Source organism: Gigantopelta aegis, unplaced genomic scaffold, assembly GCF_016097555.1.
Source record: "Gigantopelta aegis isolate Gae_Host unplaced genomic scaffold, Gae_host_genome ctg7041_pilon_pilon, whole genome shotgun sequence".
In the NCBI taxonomy this organism is placed as follows: domain Eukaryota; kingdom Metazoa; phylum Mollusca; class Gastropoda; order Neomphalida; family Peltospiridae; genus Gigantopelta; species Gigantopelta aegis.
Window position 1 is genome coordinate 1,574 of NW_024535505.1, and position 16,213 is coordinate 17,786.

The window sequence follows — 16,213 nt, forward strand, 5'->3', positions numbered from 1 at the left end:
CAAAACATATAGAAGTCTTAGTTGTTCTAGAGTACTTCGTTGCTAGGCAACCCATTCATGTATAAAGTTTATTTGATGGAATTTTTGAACCTTTGATGAACAAAAATGGGAGTAATTATCAACTATTTGTTATTAGATATTGTTTGACTAATTAATTAGTTATATTTGTATTGTTGTACTAAAACTTGTTATTAAATAGTTTTGTCATTATAATCCTTACTATGACATTATTACTTTTATCATGTGAATTTTAGTGTCAATGTACTATTTTGTAATCTATCCAAGCTTTCCATTGTTATAATAGGTAATCTGCTAACTCACAGTTTACATACTGATATAGTTATTATTATTGTTTACTGATAATGACTCACACCTGTGTGTGTGTGAATGGAAATTAAAACAATGTTGTCATTAACCACATTGTGTACCTCTCAGAATGATACCTTACAAATTATTTTTTTTTTCATTTAGGATGATGACTCTCCTCTTATTAGATCTTGATGATGACTACAAATTGATCCAGATAAAGGAGAGAAAGACTATACAGGTAAAGTTATAATATTATTATTACATTTTTTATAAACTATCAACATAAGTGAGTCTAACAAACAACTCTTTGTGTACCAACTAATAAGAAGCTACATTAATTTTATTCATCAAATGTTTCTATATAATACTTGTTTATGTTTATTCACTTTTTGTTTATACAATATAATAATTAGTGTTAATGTTTTTACAGGAATATCTAAAAGATGCCAAGAAACCCACTGAAGTAAGTTTTAATGAACAGTTTTATGTAGTCTTTCTAAATAATTGCAAAACTTAGAGACAAGACAATTAACAGTCTTTTTTTCACACAAGGAATGCATCTGCTATCTCTATGTGTACATGCATATCGATTTAGAATATAACTCTTAGTTCTAACAATATCATGAAAATACTGACACTAAAAGTTTGCATCGTCAAACCCAGTCCATTGACTCCATATTCAAGTGTTATACTTAGTGGTTGAAATTTTTGAAAATAAGCACAATTACAATAATTACAGAATTAGAAATATATTTGTGCATACAATATAATATGTAAGGTTTAGTATTGTATGTCTATAGTTCCTAAAAAATTACTGTAGAAGCAAAATTGTGTTCTTAAATTATCATGCTAAAGTAGGTTTGATTGGTTAGCTTGAAGTTTTCATAAAATTAAACTAGAATTACAAAAAATGTCCCTTTTCTTATTGATAATGGGCTGTTGAGTATCTAAAGTGTATTATAGTTTATTATAATTTTATAATTTAAAGCTGAGGTACAATAATCACTGCTATAGTGTTATGATTCTAAATGATCTATAATGTTTTATTTTCTTCTTCAGGATTTCATTCAGAAACTTTTAAAGAAGGCAGCATCTGTTAACAAAAGTCAGTAATTGCTAAATTATATCCTAAGTAGCCCCTATGACCAAATTTTATTTATCATTTATTTTTGGTTTTAATACTATATTTGTTAAACAAATGTTTTACTTAGTTATAATATAATTATGTATATTTTGTTTTTTATTATCATTATTGTGTTATGAATAAATCAGGATTTATCTATAGGAGTCAGACTTCAAGTGAAATTCTAACTTCTAATGGAATATGTATAGATGATGCTTTCCAATTTGTCTTTTTTGGTGTCAGTGATGATTACTATGTTACATCTACAGTTATGCAATCTAAGAGAGAGGAAAAACCACACCTCTAAATAACTATTCTTATAAAGGCGCTGTTTCACTTCCGGTTAAAAAAAGCGGCGTTGCAACTACAGTTGCTAAGTAAACGAAGCCACTACCGACTGTGTCTTATTAAGTTATTTAGAGATCGTTTCAATAGTTTTACTATTACAAGATTTATCACTATTTTGAACATAATCGTTAATATAAGTTGCATTATTAATTCGCTTTCCACAGTGATTTTTGGATTAGGTCACACAGCTGGTACCATGGAGCGAGCAAGCCGACCTGGTACCCCAGCAAGACCAAGAACTCAACAAGGGGTATTCAGAGAGGCTTTTTATTCAGAAATAATTGGAAACCATGAAGGAAGACAGGTAAGAGGGAATTAATAATTTCAGTATTTCTCTTCTACTGTAGAAGATACAAAAAGGACCAAAGAGTGTTTTCCTAATATGGTTTCAGTGGTACAACAGACAGACACTTACCTAGTGGTATTCATACCTTGTATTAACATTTCTCAATTCTTTTTATTTCAGTCACTAAATTCAAAACTCCAGACAACTTTATGACAACATGCTTCATCACAGCAATATGGTCCAACAACTCAGTCATTGCCACTAATGTGAGTTTGTCATTAACATACTTTATAGTGTGTATGGTTTTGCTATTATGATACAGGATTTTTCTCAGCAAGCCTGGAATCCCAAGTTCAAGTTCCATTTAAAGTAGAGAGTGGTGCTTTGCCAAGGAAAGTAGAAATTGAAAGGTATAGTGGTTTTTTTTAAATGATTCTGACATCACTTTTAGTAGTAATACTACTAATATGAACTATCATTAGAAATTTATTTTAATATTACTTCAGATGTGATGACAATTGATTACTTGTTGTGCATTCGACATTCTAAGTACTCTCTCTCTCCTCTCTCTCTCCTCTCTCTCTCCTCTCTTCATGTTTTTCAGACGTAACGTGTCTATGCACAACAGGACATCACTCAACTTCTTACAAATGAAGGAATATCTTCTTCATCTTTAATGCCAGTAGCTGACACTACTTCCACATTCTTTAATTAGTAATGCAAATAGTGCTAAGTCTCCTTCTCCAACATTCCCATCCTTTTTACCTTTGAAATATTTGATAATACAGAATATTGTAGGACACCAACTGGAATGGGTTGCTTTAGGTAGACACTCCCAGTATAAACTATTGTTTACAGAAAGAAATGTTTTAAATTTTAGCCAAAGCCTTCAACATGATAAGCCTACTTAATTTTAAGATCTCTAATGTCTAGGTTATGAATGACACAGAAAGACTACGCAAACCTTTCCTGGCAAAGCTCTTCTTCCTACTCTTGAGCAAAAGTCTACTGACTTAGAAACACTACCCACTTATTTATCCTGAACGTATGGTTTTTATGCACATAAATAGTTAAGAAACATGTATGTACATGTATATATTACAATAAAAATATGGACAGATTAATGATTACAATATTTGTATCTTCAGGACAATTGAGACCTTCTTTCAGCACAAGAAACTCCCTCCAATACAAAAAGACTCTCGCTAGAAAAGGATTCCTTAGGACCTCACTATAGTGGGTGATTTTGGCATGCTGGACTATAACCCACAGACTAGTTTGTACTTAGTTAAGAGGTATTTGTACCAGAGCATATTACTAATAAAATAAAAGATCTGTAGTGAGGGTGATAGTAGTGACTCTGGCAATGAAGGAGACAATGACTCTACTGCTAATACTGAAGCTACTTTTGATGAATACATTATTGGGTACCACGTATTCGTCTCCTGTTTTCTGCCGAGGACCCGAGAGTATTTGCTAGTAAGAGCCTCCCTCTTATCGTATAAACTTCGTCAAATACTGAGGCATTGCTAAGGTAAAAACACCTCATATTAATTATACAACTGAATATGTTGGATTACTTATTTAAGCATAATACTGTTGTTATATCTAAAACATATGACTCAACTAAACATGAGCTACTATAGCCTATTCTGCTAATCATACAACACAAAATAGTAGCACTATATCAGAACAGTGAATATTAAAGTTCCATACATTACACGGTATCATTTATATGTTGATTTATGCCTATTGATGGGATTGCTGAACTACAAAGAGACATTTGGACAAAATCATCAAAATAGCTCGCTGCTCCCAAACTCTCCAGCAATCAGGTACATATTAATTGTTATGCAAATGTACTGGAATCACTTTTATTCTTCTAGTCTTGATGTTCATATAGACTCACTGAGACAAGAGATGGTTTTGGATTTCACTCGAGCTATGAACAAATTATGTTTGATAAGACAGTCATGTCAAATCCTGCTGCTTTTTCCTTTTGTGGTTCTGCCTGAACCAAACACAACTATTGTTCCTGCAAAAGTACTAACTAAATGTAGAATATATTAATTGTTATATTTTGTTCCATTTAGGCAAACATCCTGATGTGCCACCATTTTCCATTTGATAAAATTTCGTCAAAGTTTAAAATTCCTTTCTCTTTTAACATTTCCTGAGTCATTTCAGCTCTTGTGAGTATAAGGAAGAATGTGAAAGATTAAGTGACATGAGCTTTTCCACACTGGGACTGGAAAACCTTTAAATTAGAAGAGTTTTGATCAAGCTCAAATCAAGCATCAATGCAAGTGAGCTATTAGATTCAAGTGATTGATAGTTTATGACTTACACTTGCATGATGGTTTGTAGATGCAAACACACTTAAAAGAGACATGGGTTTCCTACACTGAGTACTTCAAATTCGTCATTGTCTGGTAGATATTCAAAAGGTTTGGTTCAATCTTGAAGAAACTAACTGGGAATATATCAACGATCTAAACTGAAGAAATTTTTTGAACTCACAAAGTTTGCAATGCAGGTTAATATCATCTTTATGTCAAATTTATTACAATTCACTACACAATTTGTTATTTATTTGTTTTGTTAGGATTCTCTGAGATCTCTTGTTCTCATTCTCCTCTCGGACTTTGCTCAGTTAATTAAGGATGTCAGTCATCCAATGATCAATCTCTCCTCTGAATATGAATGGGGTCAAGATTTAATAAACAGCTCTTTCAGTTGAGTAATTGCTTTGTATTTAAATCTTCATTTTGAAGGAATAATACTTTAAACTTGTAAATATTCATGCTTGTCTTTCCAATTGCAAACAAATATGTGTGTTACAATGATAGCTCATTGTACAGTTACTTACAGATATATTACATTTTGTTGTAGTCCCCAACACGCACCACTGGTTTTTATCTTGAGCTTGTAATGGTACTGATGGGTTTCATTTATTCATGTGGTTTGAAGAGTTTAAAACTGTGTTGGTAGCTGGTTTGATCGTGGAATTCATGCACTCAGAGTGTACCTCACTTGCAAAATGGTCAGTTTTAACAGAATCTGAACTGACATACATTTAATAGTGATAACCATGAACTCTTAACTTTCTTTGTACATAATCAGTAAACTCTTTCTACTGGGCAATCTTTGTACATAATGATAGGTTCATTGTTCAACAAGCTCTTTGGCCAGGACTTATCTGTTGGAGTCTGTTAGAGCTTGTTTAATGAAACCCAAGTTGAATAAAATAGAGACAATGTTATGTCTTTTAATACAGCAAGCAATAATACCATTGAAAGCATATGCTGTAAAATTGATCCTCATCTGGAATTGATGACACCGACATCAAAGAATTTTCATGTTGGTATTATAAAAATTACTAATTCATTTTCTATGATTTGATATCATAGAACATTCAGTGAGACTGCACATACAAGTCTACAGCTCCAACAACTCATTGATCAACATCTTTCAGTCCAAGACTGTCATTGAATCTACATTGCCACAGTTTATTACTATTGGTCCTTTCTATGTTAATGTGGACAATGTTAGAACTGCTATTGCTAAGAAACACAAGAGCAAGTTGCACGAGCACTCCTTGATCTTCTAGCCACTAAATTACTTTTTACGCAATGATGCTGATATGGTATGTAATTAACAATTGTATATTATGCTACCTAAAACACAACCACAAAGGTTTTCTTTACCAAGCTGAATATCTACACTATTATATATAATTAAGTTATTTAGTTAATCGTCACAATAAACAGTTGTTTTGTTGATGTGTTTTTTTTGTTAATAGATTTGTGGAGGAATTTAATCAAATACGTCTTCGTCTCTTTAGAAACCAAACTCTATTGAGATCTTACTGAAACAAGGGAATACATTAAGACTATACCAGAGTGTTTACTATCATTACTATGTGTTACATGCTGTATATTTTGGTCCTTATAAAAGTGAATCACTTTTCTTTTACTATAGCTGGTGACACAACATCAATCAATGATAGATCAAAAATATGCTGAACTATTGAAGCTCTCATGAATATTATTATGCTCTAATGATGAGACTTTGAAGCCAAGTCAGTAGCTATATACTAATGTGTTTATGACTCTACATGTCCTGAATGTCTATGCATACATTAATAGTATTGTGACTTGTAGTGGAATACTGGTTGGGTTTGCCAAAGAAATCCTCTGACCAAATTGAAAACAATCAGACCAATTAGAAAAAAATGAGAAGAAGTTCCAAAGAATCGACAAAATGATCAGCTAAAAAAAAACTTTGAAGATCGTCTAGATACTCTTGAAGTAAGAGATAACATAATATATTTACCACTTGAACATATAATTGTACTGTTAAATGTAATAACATATTGTGTTTTTTATGAAATCCCATAGTTTAAGATGTCTCATGTAACTTACACATGTAAAAGATACCAGATATATTGTACTAACTATCTTTTAATGTGTTCATTAGATGATTTGTGCTGGTTGTTGCTGGTATACTGTATCTTAGTCGTGCACAAAGAAATAGCCAATGAAGTCAGACAGGATTCACTACAAAATTTGAAAAATGTCAAACATTGGCTCAATTGTATAATCAGAGAGAGAGACTCTTGGACTACCTACCACAACAGGTATAAACATTATACTGTATGTATGCATACCATAATAAATCTTTTCTCTGTCTTTAGTATGACAAAGTTGGTCGTCTTATGAAAAGACTTTGAGAATTATAAAACTTATGGCTGATGGCTGACTCTGCTGACTGGCTTACGTGTCAGGAAAGTTGGATGAACGATTCTCTTCTCGCCAATATTGATCCTGAATTGATGGCTAGCTAATGTACAGAATGCCTTTAAACAATGCATAAATCTGTTTAACACATTTTCAATGATTGACCAATGCTCATACTATATACACTATATGTAGTAACTAGTAAGACATATATAATACAATGCAATGACATTGTCTTGTAATTGTTCTTAAAGAATATTCCTGGTTGCCTTGGATGTAGCTCACGGAAATCAGAACGCCAAAATTGAGAATTTCGGCCGTTCATTTCCACTTATTCAGGACTTAGAAACCCTGGTATGAAAAACCGTCATTGGGATCAACTCCAAAAGATCTGGGAATTCAAGTCTTTCCCAAAGCTAACCTTACATTTACAAAAGTGTCTTGAAATGGGCTTCAAAATCATGTGAAAGCAATCATAAAGTTGCTGAATAGCTGGCAAGGAAATTCTCTATTGAACAGTTAGTATATACCCTAAAATGCCCACTTAACAATAATATGTAGATATCAGTTTGTTCTAAAGAAACAACATTCTACAATCACAACTATACTGCAGTTGTGTTAATACATCAGACTACAGATTAGTATTCCTGGCTACATAATGATAAAAAAATAGTTGAACAATAGTATACAAGTAAATATAAAATGATTAGGGATATACAATTTTTAATATAGCTAATGGAACTGTAAATTTTATATCTAATTCTTGTTTAGAGCTCTAGATAAAATGGAATCAGAATGGGAGCCTGTGATCATGGAGATTTCAAGCTACAAAGAAACTGGTTACTTACATTATGAAAAGTTGGGATGAAGTTCTCAGCAGTTTAGATGATCATATTGTCATGACACACGCTATGTCCTTCTCTCCTTATAAAAAGCCCCTTTGAACAACGGATCACTACATGGGAAAGTAAAACTACGTACAACACAAGTAAGACTATTTACAATCTTTACTAGTTTATCTTTTAATAATCATATTACCATGTATACATTAAGAGCTGCAGTTTTGAATCTGATTAGTTTTTACCAACAAACTGAAACGCAGTGATTATTTCAATTACAATGCACTTCGCATTCCTCCTTGTACATGTACATATGTACAATCATGTATTTGAATAATAGATAAATAATGTTTCTGTATGTAGTACATGTCGTGGTATATGGACAGTGTATATCAGACACACACTGATAAATTTACTTCACGAGATGTACTTGAAGAATGGGCTTCTATTCGCGCTCCTGGCTCTATTTGGATCCCATTTTTCTCCTCTGGAAGATATCAAATCGACAGCTTCCTGTTGAGGGCAAACGTTATCAGACAATGGAGCCGGCTTGTGGCGGAAGATATGAGCAGTGCAAAACAAGATCCTAAGGTATCTTACAATGCTTGACCATCCACTGATCTATATATAATGCAGGTTAATCTCCTTTTGTGGCTGATCCTCGTCTTGCTTCTTGAAAACCTACGTGAGTGTAATAAGCTCTTAGATCAGAGTCCAAAGGATTGAGTGAATACTTTGGAAACTAAGAGACTGGCGTTTCCTAGGTTGGAATTTAATAAATCTATCTTTATTATATTGATTTTCTTTTAATAATACAAAATGTGTCAAACAATCCTAAAGGTTGTTTTAGATCTTGTGTGTGTATTTTGCATTACTTTTATGGTGTCCTATTTTCAATGTCCCAACTCAGAAATAACGTTAAACTCCCCGTACCTATTACAAACATTAACATTATTGACTTGCTACAATCACTACACACAGTATATCTGACCTGGTAGAGTTAAATGCAAATTTTGGTATCAATTCAACTGATGTATTGAACCATTGGAGGGATTTACTATTATTTCTATATAATTTTTTAAATAGATTTTTATTTTCTATCTGATGATGAGTTACTAGAGATACTGGTCTCAGACCAAAGATCCACATGCTGTACAGCCCCTCATCTTCGTAAATGCTTTGAGAATATACACAGAGTAAAGCCCTGTTTATTTAGTAGTATTTGCATTAAAAATACTGTAGTGTTGGGTAGTATCGTCTACACATTAATTATATCATACAATTATTAAAATGGTACTTGTACATAGTGATTTTCTGTAGCTAAATATACATTTTCAATCTTGTACATATCATGGATAGTAATTGATGACCACTAATAACATTCAGACATTAGCTATACTTGTCTGTGTACTATACATAACAAATATTATGTAGCTCAAATTTGAAAGAAGATTTGGCCATTACTAAAATGTTTTTCTGGAGAAGGAGAAGAAGTTCCATTTTGTGAGGTCATGTATCCCAAGGTAATGTTGAGGATTGGCTTCTTGAAGTAGAGAAAATTATGAGACTATCACTCAAAAAAATTATTGAAGTTCTCTCTTAATGATTATCACCAGTGAGTGTGTGCAGATGTACAATGTATATCTATTGTTTTTTCATTATACTTGACTATTCTGCAATTTTTTTAGTTTTATATTCAGAATCCTCGAACTGAGTGGGTACTAAATGGCCTGGTCAATTGTTTATCGCAGATTGTCAAACAGTATGGACAACAGAAGTTTCTGATGCTCTTGAGAAAGGCTGTATAACTGAACTTTATCAGCACATGCTTAAACAGGGTTAAATCATTGTAATTTCTTTATTTTGATTGATCATGTATTTTCATATAGCTGTCAGATCTTGTTGGGATTAGTTAGAGGCAAATTTGACTAAGTTTGGGACGTATTATTCTTTCAGCTCTCATTGTAATTGAAGTGCACGCTCGTGATGTCGTATCTAATATGATTGATAAGGAGTAAAGAATGTTAATGATTTTGAATGGATTAGTCAATTAAGGTCAGAATAAAGCACCACTTCTTGTATTAATACATATGGATAATATTAGTTATGAATATGTATTAATTTTAGGTACTATTGGAACGATGACTTATTTATACGAGCAGTCAATGCTGAGTTTCTCTATGGCTATGAATATCTGGGTAATACAGGTCGTCTTTGTTATTACTCCACTAACTGACAGTTGTTATATGAATCATTATTGGTATTCATGTCATTCCATTATTAGATGTTATTTGACACTAACTGGTGCTCTTCATTTGAAATTTGGTGGAGCTCCCTGCTGGTCCTGCTGGGACTGGTTTAAACAGAAACAGTTAAGGTATGATTTCAATACTTATACCATCAACCTTTATCTTTATTTATTACTCATTTAAAACAAAAAGCCCACAAATTTAGTCTATGGTTTGGTTTACTTAGATGAATCAGCGTAATTTTTTTATTTCTATAGGATCTTGCTAAAGCAATGGCCATTCAATGTGTAGTTTTTAACTGTGTCTGATCAACATTGATTTCATGGCTATGGGCAAATTCTTTAAAGGATTAGCAAGGTAACGTATATATAGTAATAATCTGTAATTGGAATATACATAATGTTCTCTTTACTTTAGCTCTGGAGCTTGGGCTGTGTTTTGATGAATTTAATCGCAATTGACATAGAGGTATTATCTGTTGTGGCACAGCAGATAACCACCATTCAAATTGCACAGCAAGAACGTGTAAGTTATACTAGTTTATATTACTACACTATAGAACATTCCCAATACAATTTCCATTGTCTAGGTTTCCAAGTTCATGTTTGAAGGGATGGAAATTCACTAAAATCATCTTGTGCTGTATTTGTTACTATGAATCCTGGATATGCTGGTAGTACTAAACTTCCAGATAATCTTAAGGTACATGTACCACCCGCAACAATTTTATATGTAATGTCACTCTCACATAGGCTCTATTTCGTCCTGTTGCTATGATGGTTCCTGATTATGCTATGATAGCAGAAATCATGCTGTTTTCATTTGGATTCTCTGATGCTAAGGCTCTCTCTAAGAAAATTGTATCTACTTTTAAGTTTGTCCTCAGAACAACTTAGCTCACAGGTTTGTGTAATATACATAATATTAAAGGTTGTTGTGATTTTTTCTTCACTTCTAGGATCATTATGATTTTGGTATGCGTGCTGTAAAAACTGTCATTTCAGCAGCTGGCAATTTGAAAAGAGAGAATCCAGACATGAATGAGGTAATTTATAATGGCATACTTTACATTCAAATATCTGTACTTTATCCATTTTTTATTGAACGTTAAAGCAACTATTAAAATTAAACTGCATCATAACAACCCACTGACTAAGCTGACTTGTATTGTACTAATAAATTTACCCACTGGTCCAAAATGATAAGAATCTGTTAGAAAAACGTTTAAGCATCAAAGTTCACACCAGAAGAAAAAAAAAGGAACTGGCCCGACCCTGCCAGGATTCGAACCTGGAATCTTCTGATCCGTAGTCAGACGCCTTATCCGTTGGGCCACAGGGCCGTTCACGTTGGTGTACAGCTATTACTATGCTTTTATTTTCATTATTCTATCATTTAGGAACTTATAGTACTGCGGGCGATTAGAGATGTCAATGTGCCCAAGTTCTTGCAAGACGATCTGAAAGTTGTTCAACGGTATTGTATCAGACTTGTTCCCAAAAATTCGTGATGTTCCTGTTGATTATGGTGACTTGGAACTTAGTATTCGAAATACCACTCTCAATAAAGGACTAGAAGATGTTGAAGGTAAGCTCTACACACAATTTTTGGTTATCTGTAGTCATAGAATTATAGCACATTGTATTTGTACTTGCATAAAATTTAGGTTTTGAAACCAGAGAGTAGATTGTACAAACTGCTTATACTTTCTGACTCTGTATTATCTTCTAAGATTTTCTATGGTTTATGTACACACTGGTGTTTGGAATTATAATATTTCTGAAAAGAGTTTCTGAGTTTATATTCATGATATCAGGTTGTAAATAGGCAAGGGATGAAAAACCTTCTTTAAAGAATTTTTTGGCTTGCAACTTGCAAGTTTATCATCATTTCAAATATTATTTTAATTGATAATTTCCTCTGAAAGTCATATAATTAGTGTTTAATTAGACTAATTCAACACTAATATGTTGTTTGCTTTTTCTTGTTATATGCTTGTAGCTATTTTTTTGTTTTAAAATGGTGTATAGGAAGATTAATGTTAGACATAGATTCACATACACATGTACATGTGATATGATTGTACCAATCAATAATTTTTATTATTATCATTTAGGTTTTGTTTAAGAAATGTATTCAGTTATATGAGACAACTGTTGTACGTCATGGTCATCATGTTGGTAGGACCAACTATGTCAGCAAAAACAAGGTTAGAATCACATATAAGTATGTATAACATGTAACCCAGTAATAGTAATGTACTTAAAATAATTCCGGATGGATTTGATCGAGTTTATAATCCTTCGTTCTTTAGTGTTATGAGGTTTTAGAGATGCTCTCTCTGCTCTGAAAGGTAAATTTTCTGTTGGAGGAACCCCATTTGAAACAGTTTCATACATTTGTTCTTAATCCTAAATCAATCACAATGGGACACCATGTATGGAGAATTTGATCCTTTAAAACTCATAATGGTTAGTACACAACAAAAATATACCTGAGTCATATAATGCTGGACTTGTACATGTATAAACTTAAACATTTATGTTTAAGCACTCTAAATCTAATTAATGATAGCAGTGCCTTTTGTAGGATGATCTAGCTGAAAATATCAACAGATAACATTGATATGTTAGACAAATACTTTGTTGTCTAATTTAATGCAGGCTCTACCCGTAGGCTTATCTTGTAATGAGTGGACTTGTTTTGTATAGGACTGATGGTATTTTAGCTGCCCTAGTTAGACAAGGAGTGGCTAGTGACAACACTTGACAAGAAATGGTTGTGTTCGACGGTCCTGTTGATGCTGTGTGGATTGAAAACATGAACACTGTATTAGATGACAATAAGAAACTCTGTCCTCAGTAGTGAGAAGATTATTAAACTAACTGAAGCAATGACTATGATGTTTGAAGTACAAGATCTTGCTGTTGCTAGCCCCAGCTACTGTGAGTCGTTGTGGAATGGTTTATTAGAGCCTAGTATACTTGGACTTAAACCGTTTGTGGAAATGTTTGGTTGAAAATGCTTCCTGAAGCTATTTTTACCTTACAAGGAGACTTTCCAGTCACTTTTTTTAGCAAATTTTGGAGGTAAGTATATTGTTTCTATTCCTCTACGGTAATGTTTATATTGTTTTTACTTCAGCCAAGTATAAAAATTTATTCGAAGCCAATGCAAAGAGCCTGTTCAAAATCAGTTGATGGTAATCTGACATTTTCTTTGATGAGGATACTGGATTGTTTTTTTAAGCCTTCATACCAAATGAAGTGAGTCACTTCATAAATGTTACCTGTTACCTCATATTACACTTATATATATATAATATGATGTTTAGTGGATGTTTTTGACTCTTTTTATATATAACTATTGTTTCAGGGTGAAACTATTGCTAAGGGATAAACTAAAAGCTATTTCACAACTTGTTGAACCTTGTTCATCTTTGCTCTTGTATGGGGTGTTGGTGGACATGTGATGGTCCTTCTCGCAAGATGTTCTCCTCTTTTATTCGGGAGAAATGCCAGGAAGAGAATATAGCCATGCCGTTCCCAGAGCATGACTTTGGTATAATGATTTTTAGTTGTTGGATGATGGAGGAGCTAGTCAAAGTATAAAAGGAGATGATGGAGGAAGAAGATGAAAAGAAAAGTAAAAAACGGTAAGTGGAACAGCCAACACTGATATCTCAATACTGCAATGATTACATTAAACATGATATAGAGATAGATGAATTAGCAAACCAATACCATAAATAATATACTGTACTGTTATCTATCTACATGACAATTACACATATAATATTATTGTCATTGGTTATTGGAATTGCTGCTGCATGTATTTTGTTTTTAGACATTTAATATAATCATTTAAAGAAATTCTACTGTCGGCATGTAAAATGTGCCAGGAAGTCAGTGATTGTTTTGGACCCACATGTCTGTTTTATTATTATAATATGGTATATAACCACAGAAGCGACAAATACCTTAATCACATCTACATAGCAACCAATTAATTTAATTAGCTTTTATCATAAGAATTATCATGAGCATGATTCTCTGCCATATTTATAGTGAATATGGGCCTCTGTTAACTCTCTAATTGTCAAAGTCCAGTCTGATATTGCGACACTAGCATCCTAAAAACAATTATAGTATGATTTTTAGTACTACTTTGACATTTTATGAAAAAAATTGAACAAAATGTAAGAACAGAGACAGTTGTTTAACATTTTGAAACAATTATTACCAGATCATTTTACAATTTTCTTATTTTACTCAGGTTTTCAATGGAAAGGATGGATGAATGAGATGTCAGAATACACAGTTGATCCAGGTATTCCATATGCTGATATCATAGTCCCTACAGTTGATACTGTGAGAGCATTCTTTTGATTGAACTTTTACTAACTAATGAGAAACAAGTAAGAGCACAGAACCTATCTTCTTTATATATCACTCTTCATCTCTAGGTTCTTTGTGGGGACCACTGGTACAGGAAAGTCTTTGACTGTCTTGGATAAATTACTCAAGACACAATGCCATCAACTATCTTTCCTCACAATTGTCTCCCTTTTCAGCACGTACATCAGCAAACCAGACACAAGTAATTTTACAGACTATAATAATATGCTTATGTCATTTTATTTCAGATATCTTTGATCAAAATTAGACAAACGTCGTAAAGGTATATTTGGTCTCCTTTGGGTAAAAAGTTTGTTTTCTTCATTGGATGATCTCAATATGCCACAATTGGAGGTATATGGAGGCACAACCCCCTATTGAATTGATAAGACAATGGAATGGATCATAAAGGATGGTATGATCGTAAAGCTATTGGTAAGTAAAATGTGGTTGGAGGTCATAATTATTACATGTACCCTGTATGTGCAATGCTAGGACCTTTAATATCTACTTTAAACCTTTAAATTTTGTACAATACATCTTAATTTTAATAACATTCATAGCATCAACTATAATTACAGTCACTTGTTTAAGTCCTTAAATGACCAAGGGTTAATTAGTCTCAGAAATCTGTCCAATGGCTCGTAAAACTTGACCATGTATTAGATATAGACCTCCCTAACTCTTTTAACTCTTAAATATTAAACATTCATTTGCTATATATTAATGGCCTCTAAGAGAAGGTTTATTTGTTAACTTTGGAGCCTAAACTCTTCAAATATGAAAGCTACAATCATAGTACTTAAGCAAATCACGCATGTTACAGTGTTATTATCTTGGAAGATGTCACAGACTTTTCAAAATCTGATTAGTAAACAATTGAGAAAAATTGATTCTATTTGCCTTATAGTCTTCATTTTGTAATACATTGTAATTGTTTATTCTATTAAGTAACTTAACTATTTTTCTCATCCAGGTTCATTCAGCAAAACTGTAGTGGACATTAATTTAATATGTGCAATGGGACCTCCAGGAGGAGGAGTATCCTTTAACTCCTCGAGTAAGTAGACACTTTAATTACTTGTCTTTTGCTGAACTTTGAAGAGGCTTCTCATTTGGAATATTTTCTGCCCATATTGAAATCATGGATGTCTTCTTTTGAGAATTCAGTGACTCTAGGTTCACTCAAGTTAGTCAAATCCATAATCAATTTTTATCAGACCATACAAATACAGAAGTGAGTGACAAACACTTACAATATAAAAATTGATAAATTTCACTGTATATAATAATAAATACTTTTATTTGTGATTGTAGCTCCTTCCAACTCCAGCTAAAATCTCATTATACATTTAATCTTCGAGATTGTCTAAAGTGTTCAGGGTATGCTAATGGCTCCAATTGAAAAGATTTAAGGTAACCTTATTTATGTGTTACATCTCTTAAACATTAATTTTGCATGTGTAATTTCCCTTTTGGGCTTTTCGATTTCTGCAAGGGCAATACAAACTAACTAGAAGCTTGAGTCAAGGATTTGTGTTATTTGAATATTACATGTACATGTGTCAACATTATAATAGTTGTCTCAATACATGTGCTCTACTTGGTACCAGCAGGGAACGTTCTACATGTCCTTAAACAGTACATGTAATTTCATGTTGCCCTTGTGTATGTGTACATATTCCCCTCAACCAATATTACATACACTAGTAACATCACTCAAATGGTGAAGTGTTTTAAAACATGTCTAATTGTTGTAATGTACTATTCCCTTATTTGTAATGACTTTCTATAGGATATATCATCATTATTGAGACTTTGGTATCATGAATGTTGCGAGGTATTTCAAGTCGTCTTGTCATAATGAAGACAGGAACTGGTTTGGAAAAACTCTCTTACAATCCTAAAATTTCTACTTTGGTG

General features: G+C 32.7%; 1 non-coding gene and 1 pseudogene across 1 annotated transcript; one reads left to right on the forward strand and one right to left on the reverse strand.

The window, feature by feature from the left end:
- Positions 1–471: 471 nt before the first annotated feature.
- LOC121366763 lies at positions 472–15,392 on the forward strand (annotated as a pseudogene).
- On the reverse strand, positions 11,163–11,235 carry Trnar-acg. Its single transcript has one exon. It is a non-coding gene; the product is annotated as a tRNA-Arg (tRNA).
- Positions 15,393–16,213: the final 821 nt, after the last annotated feature.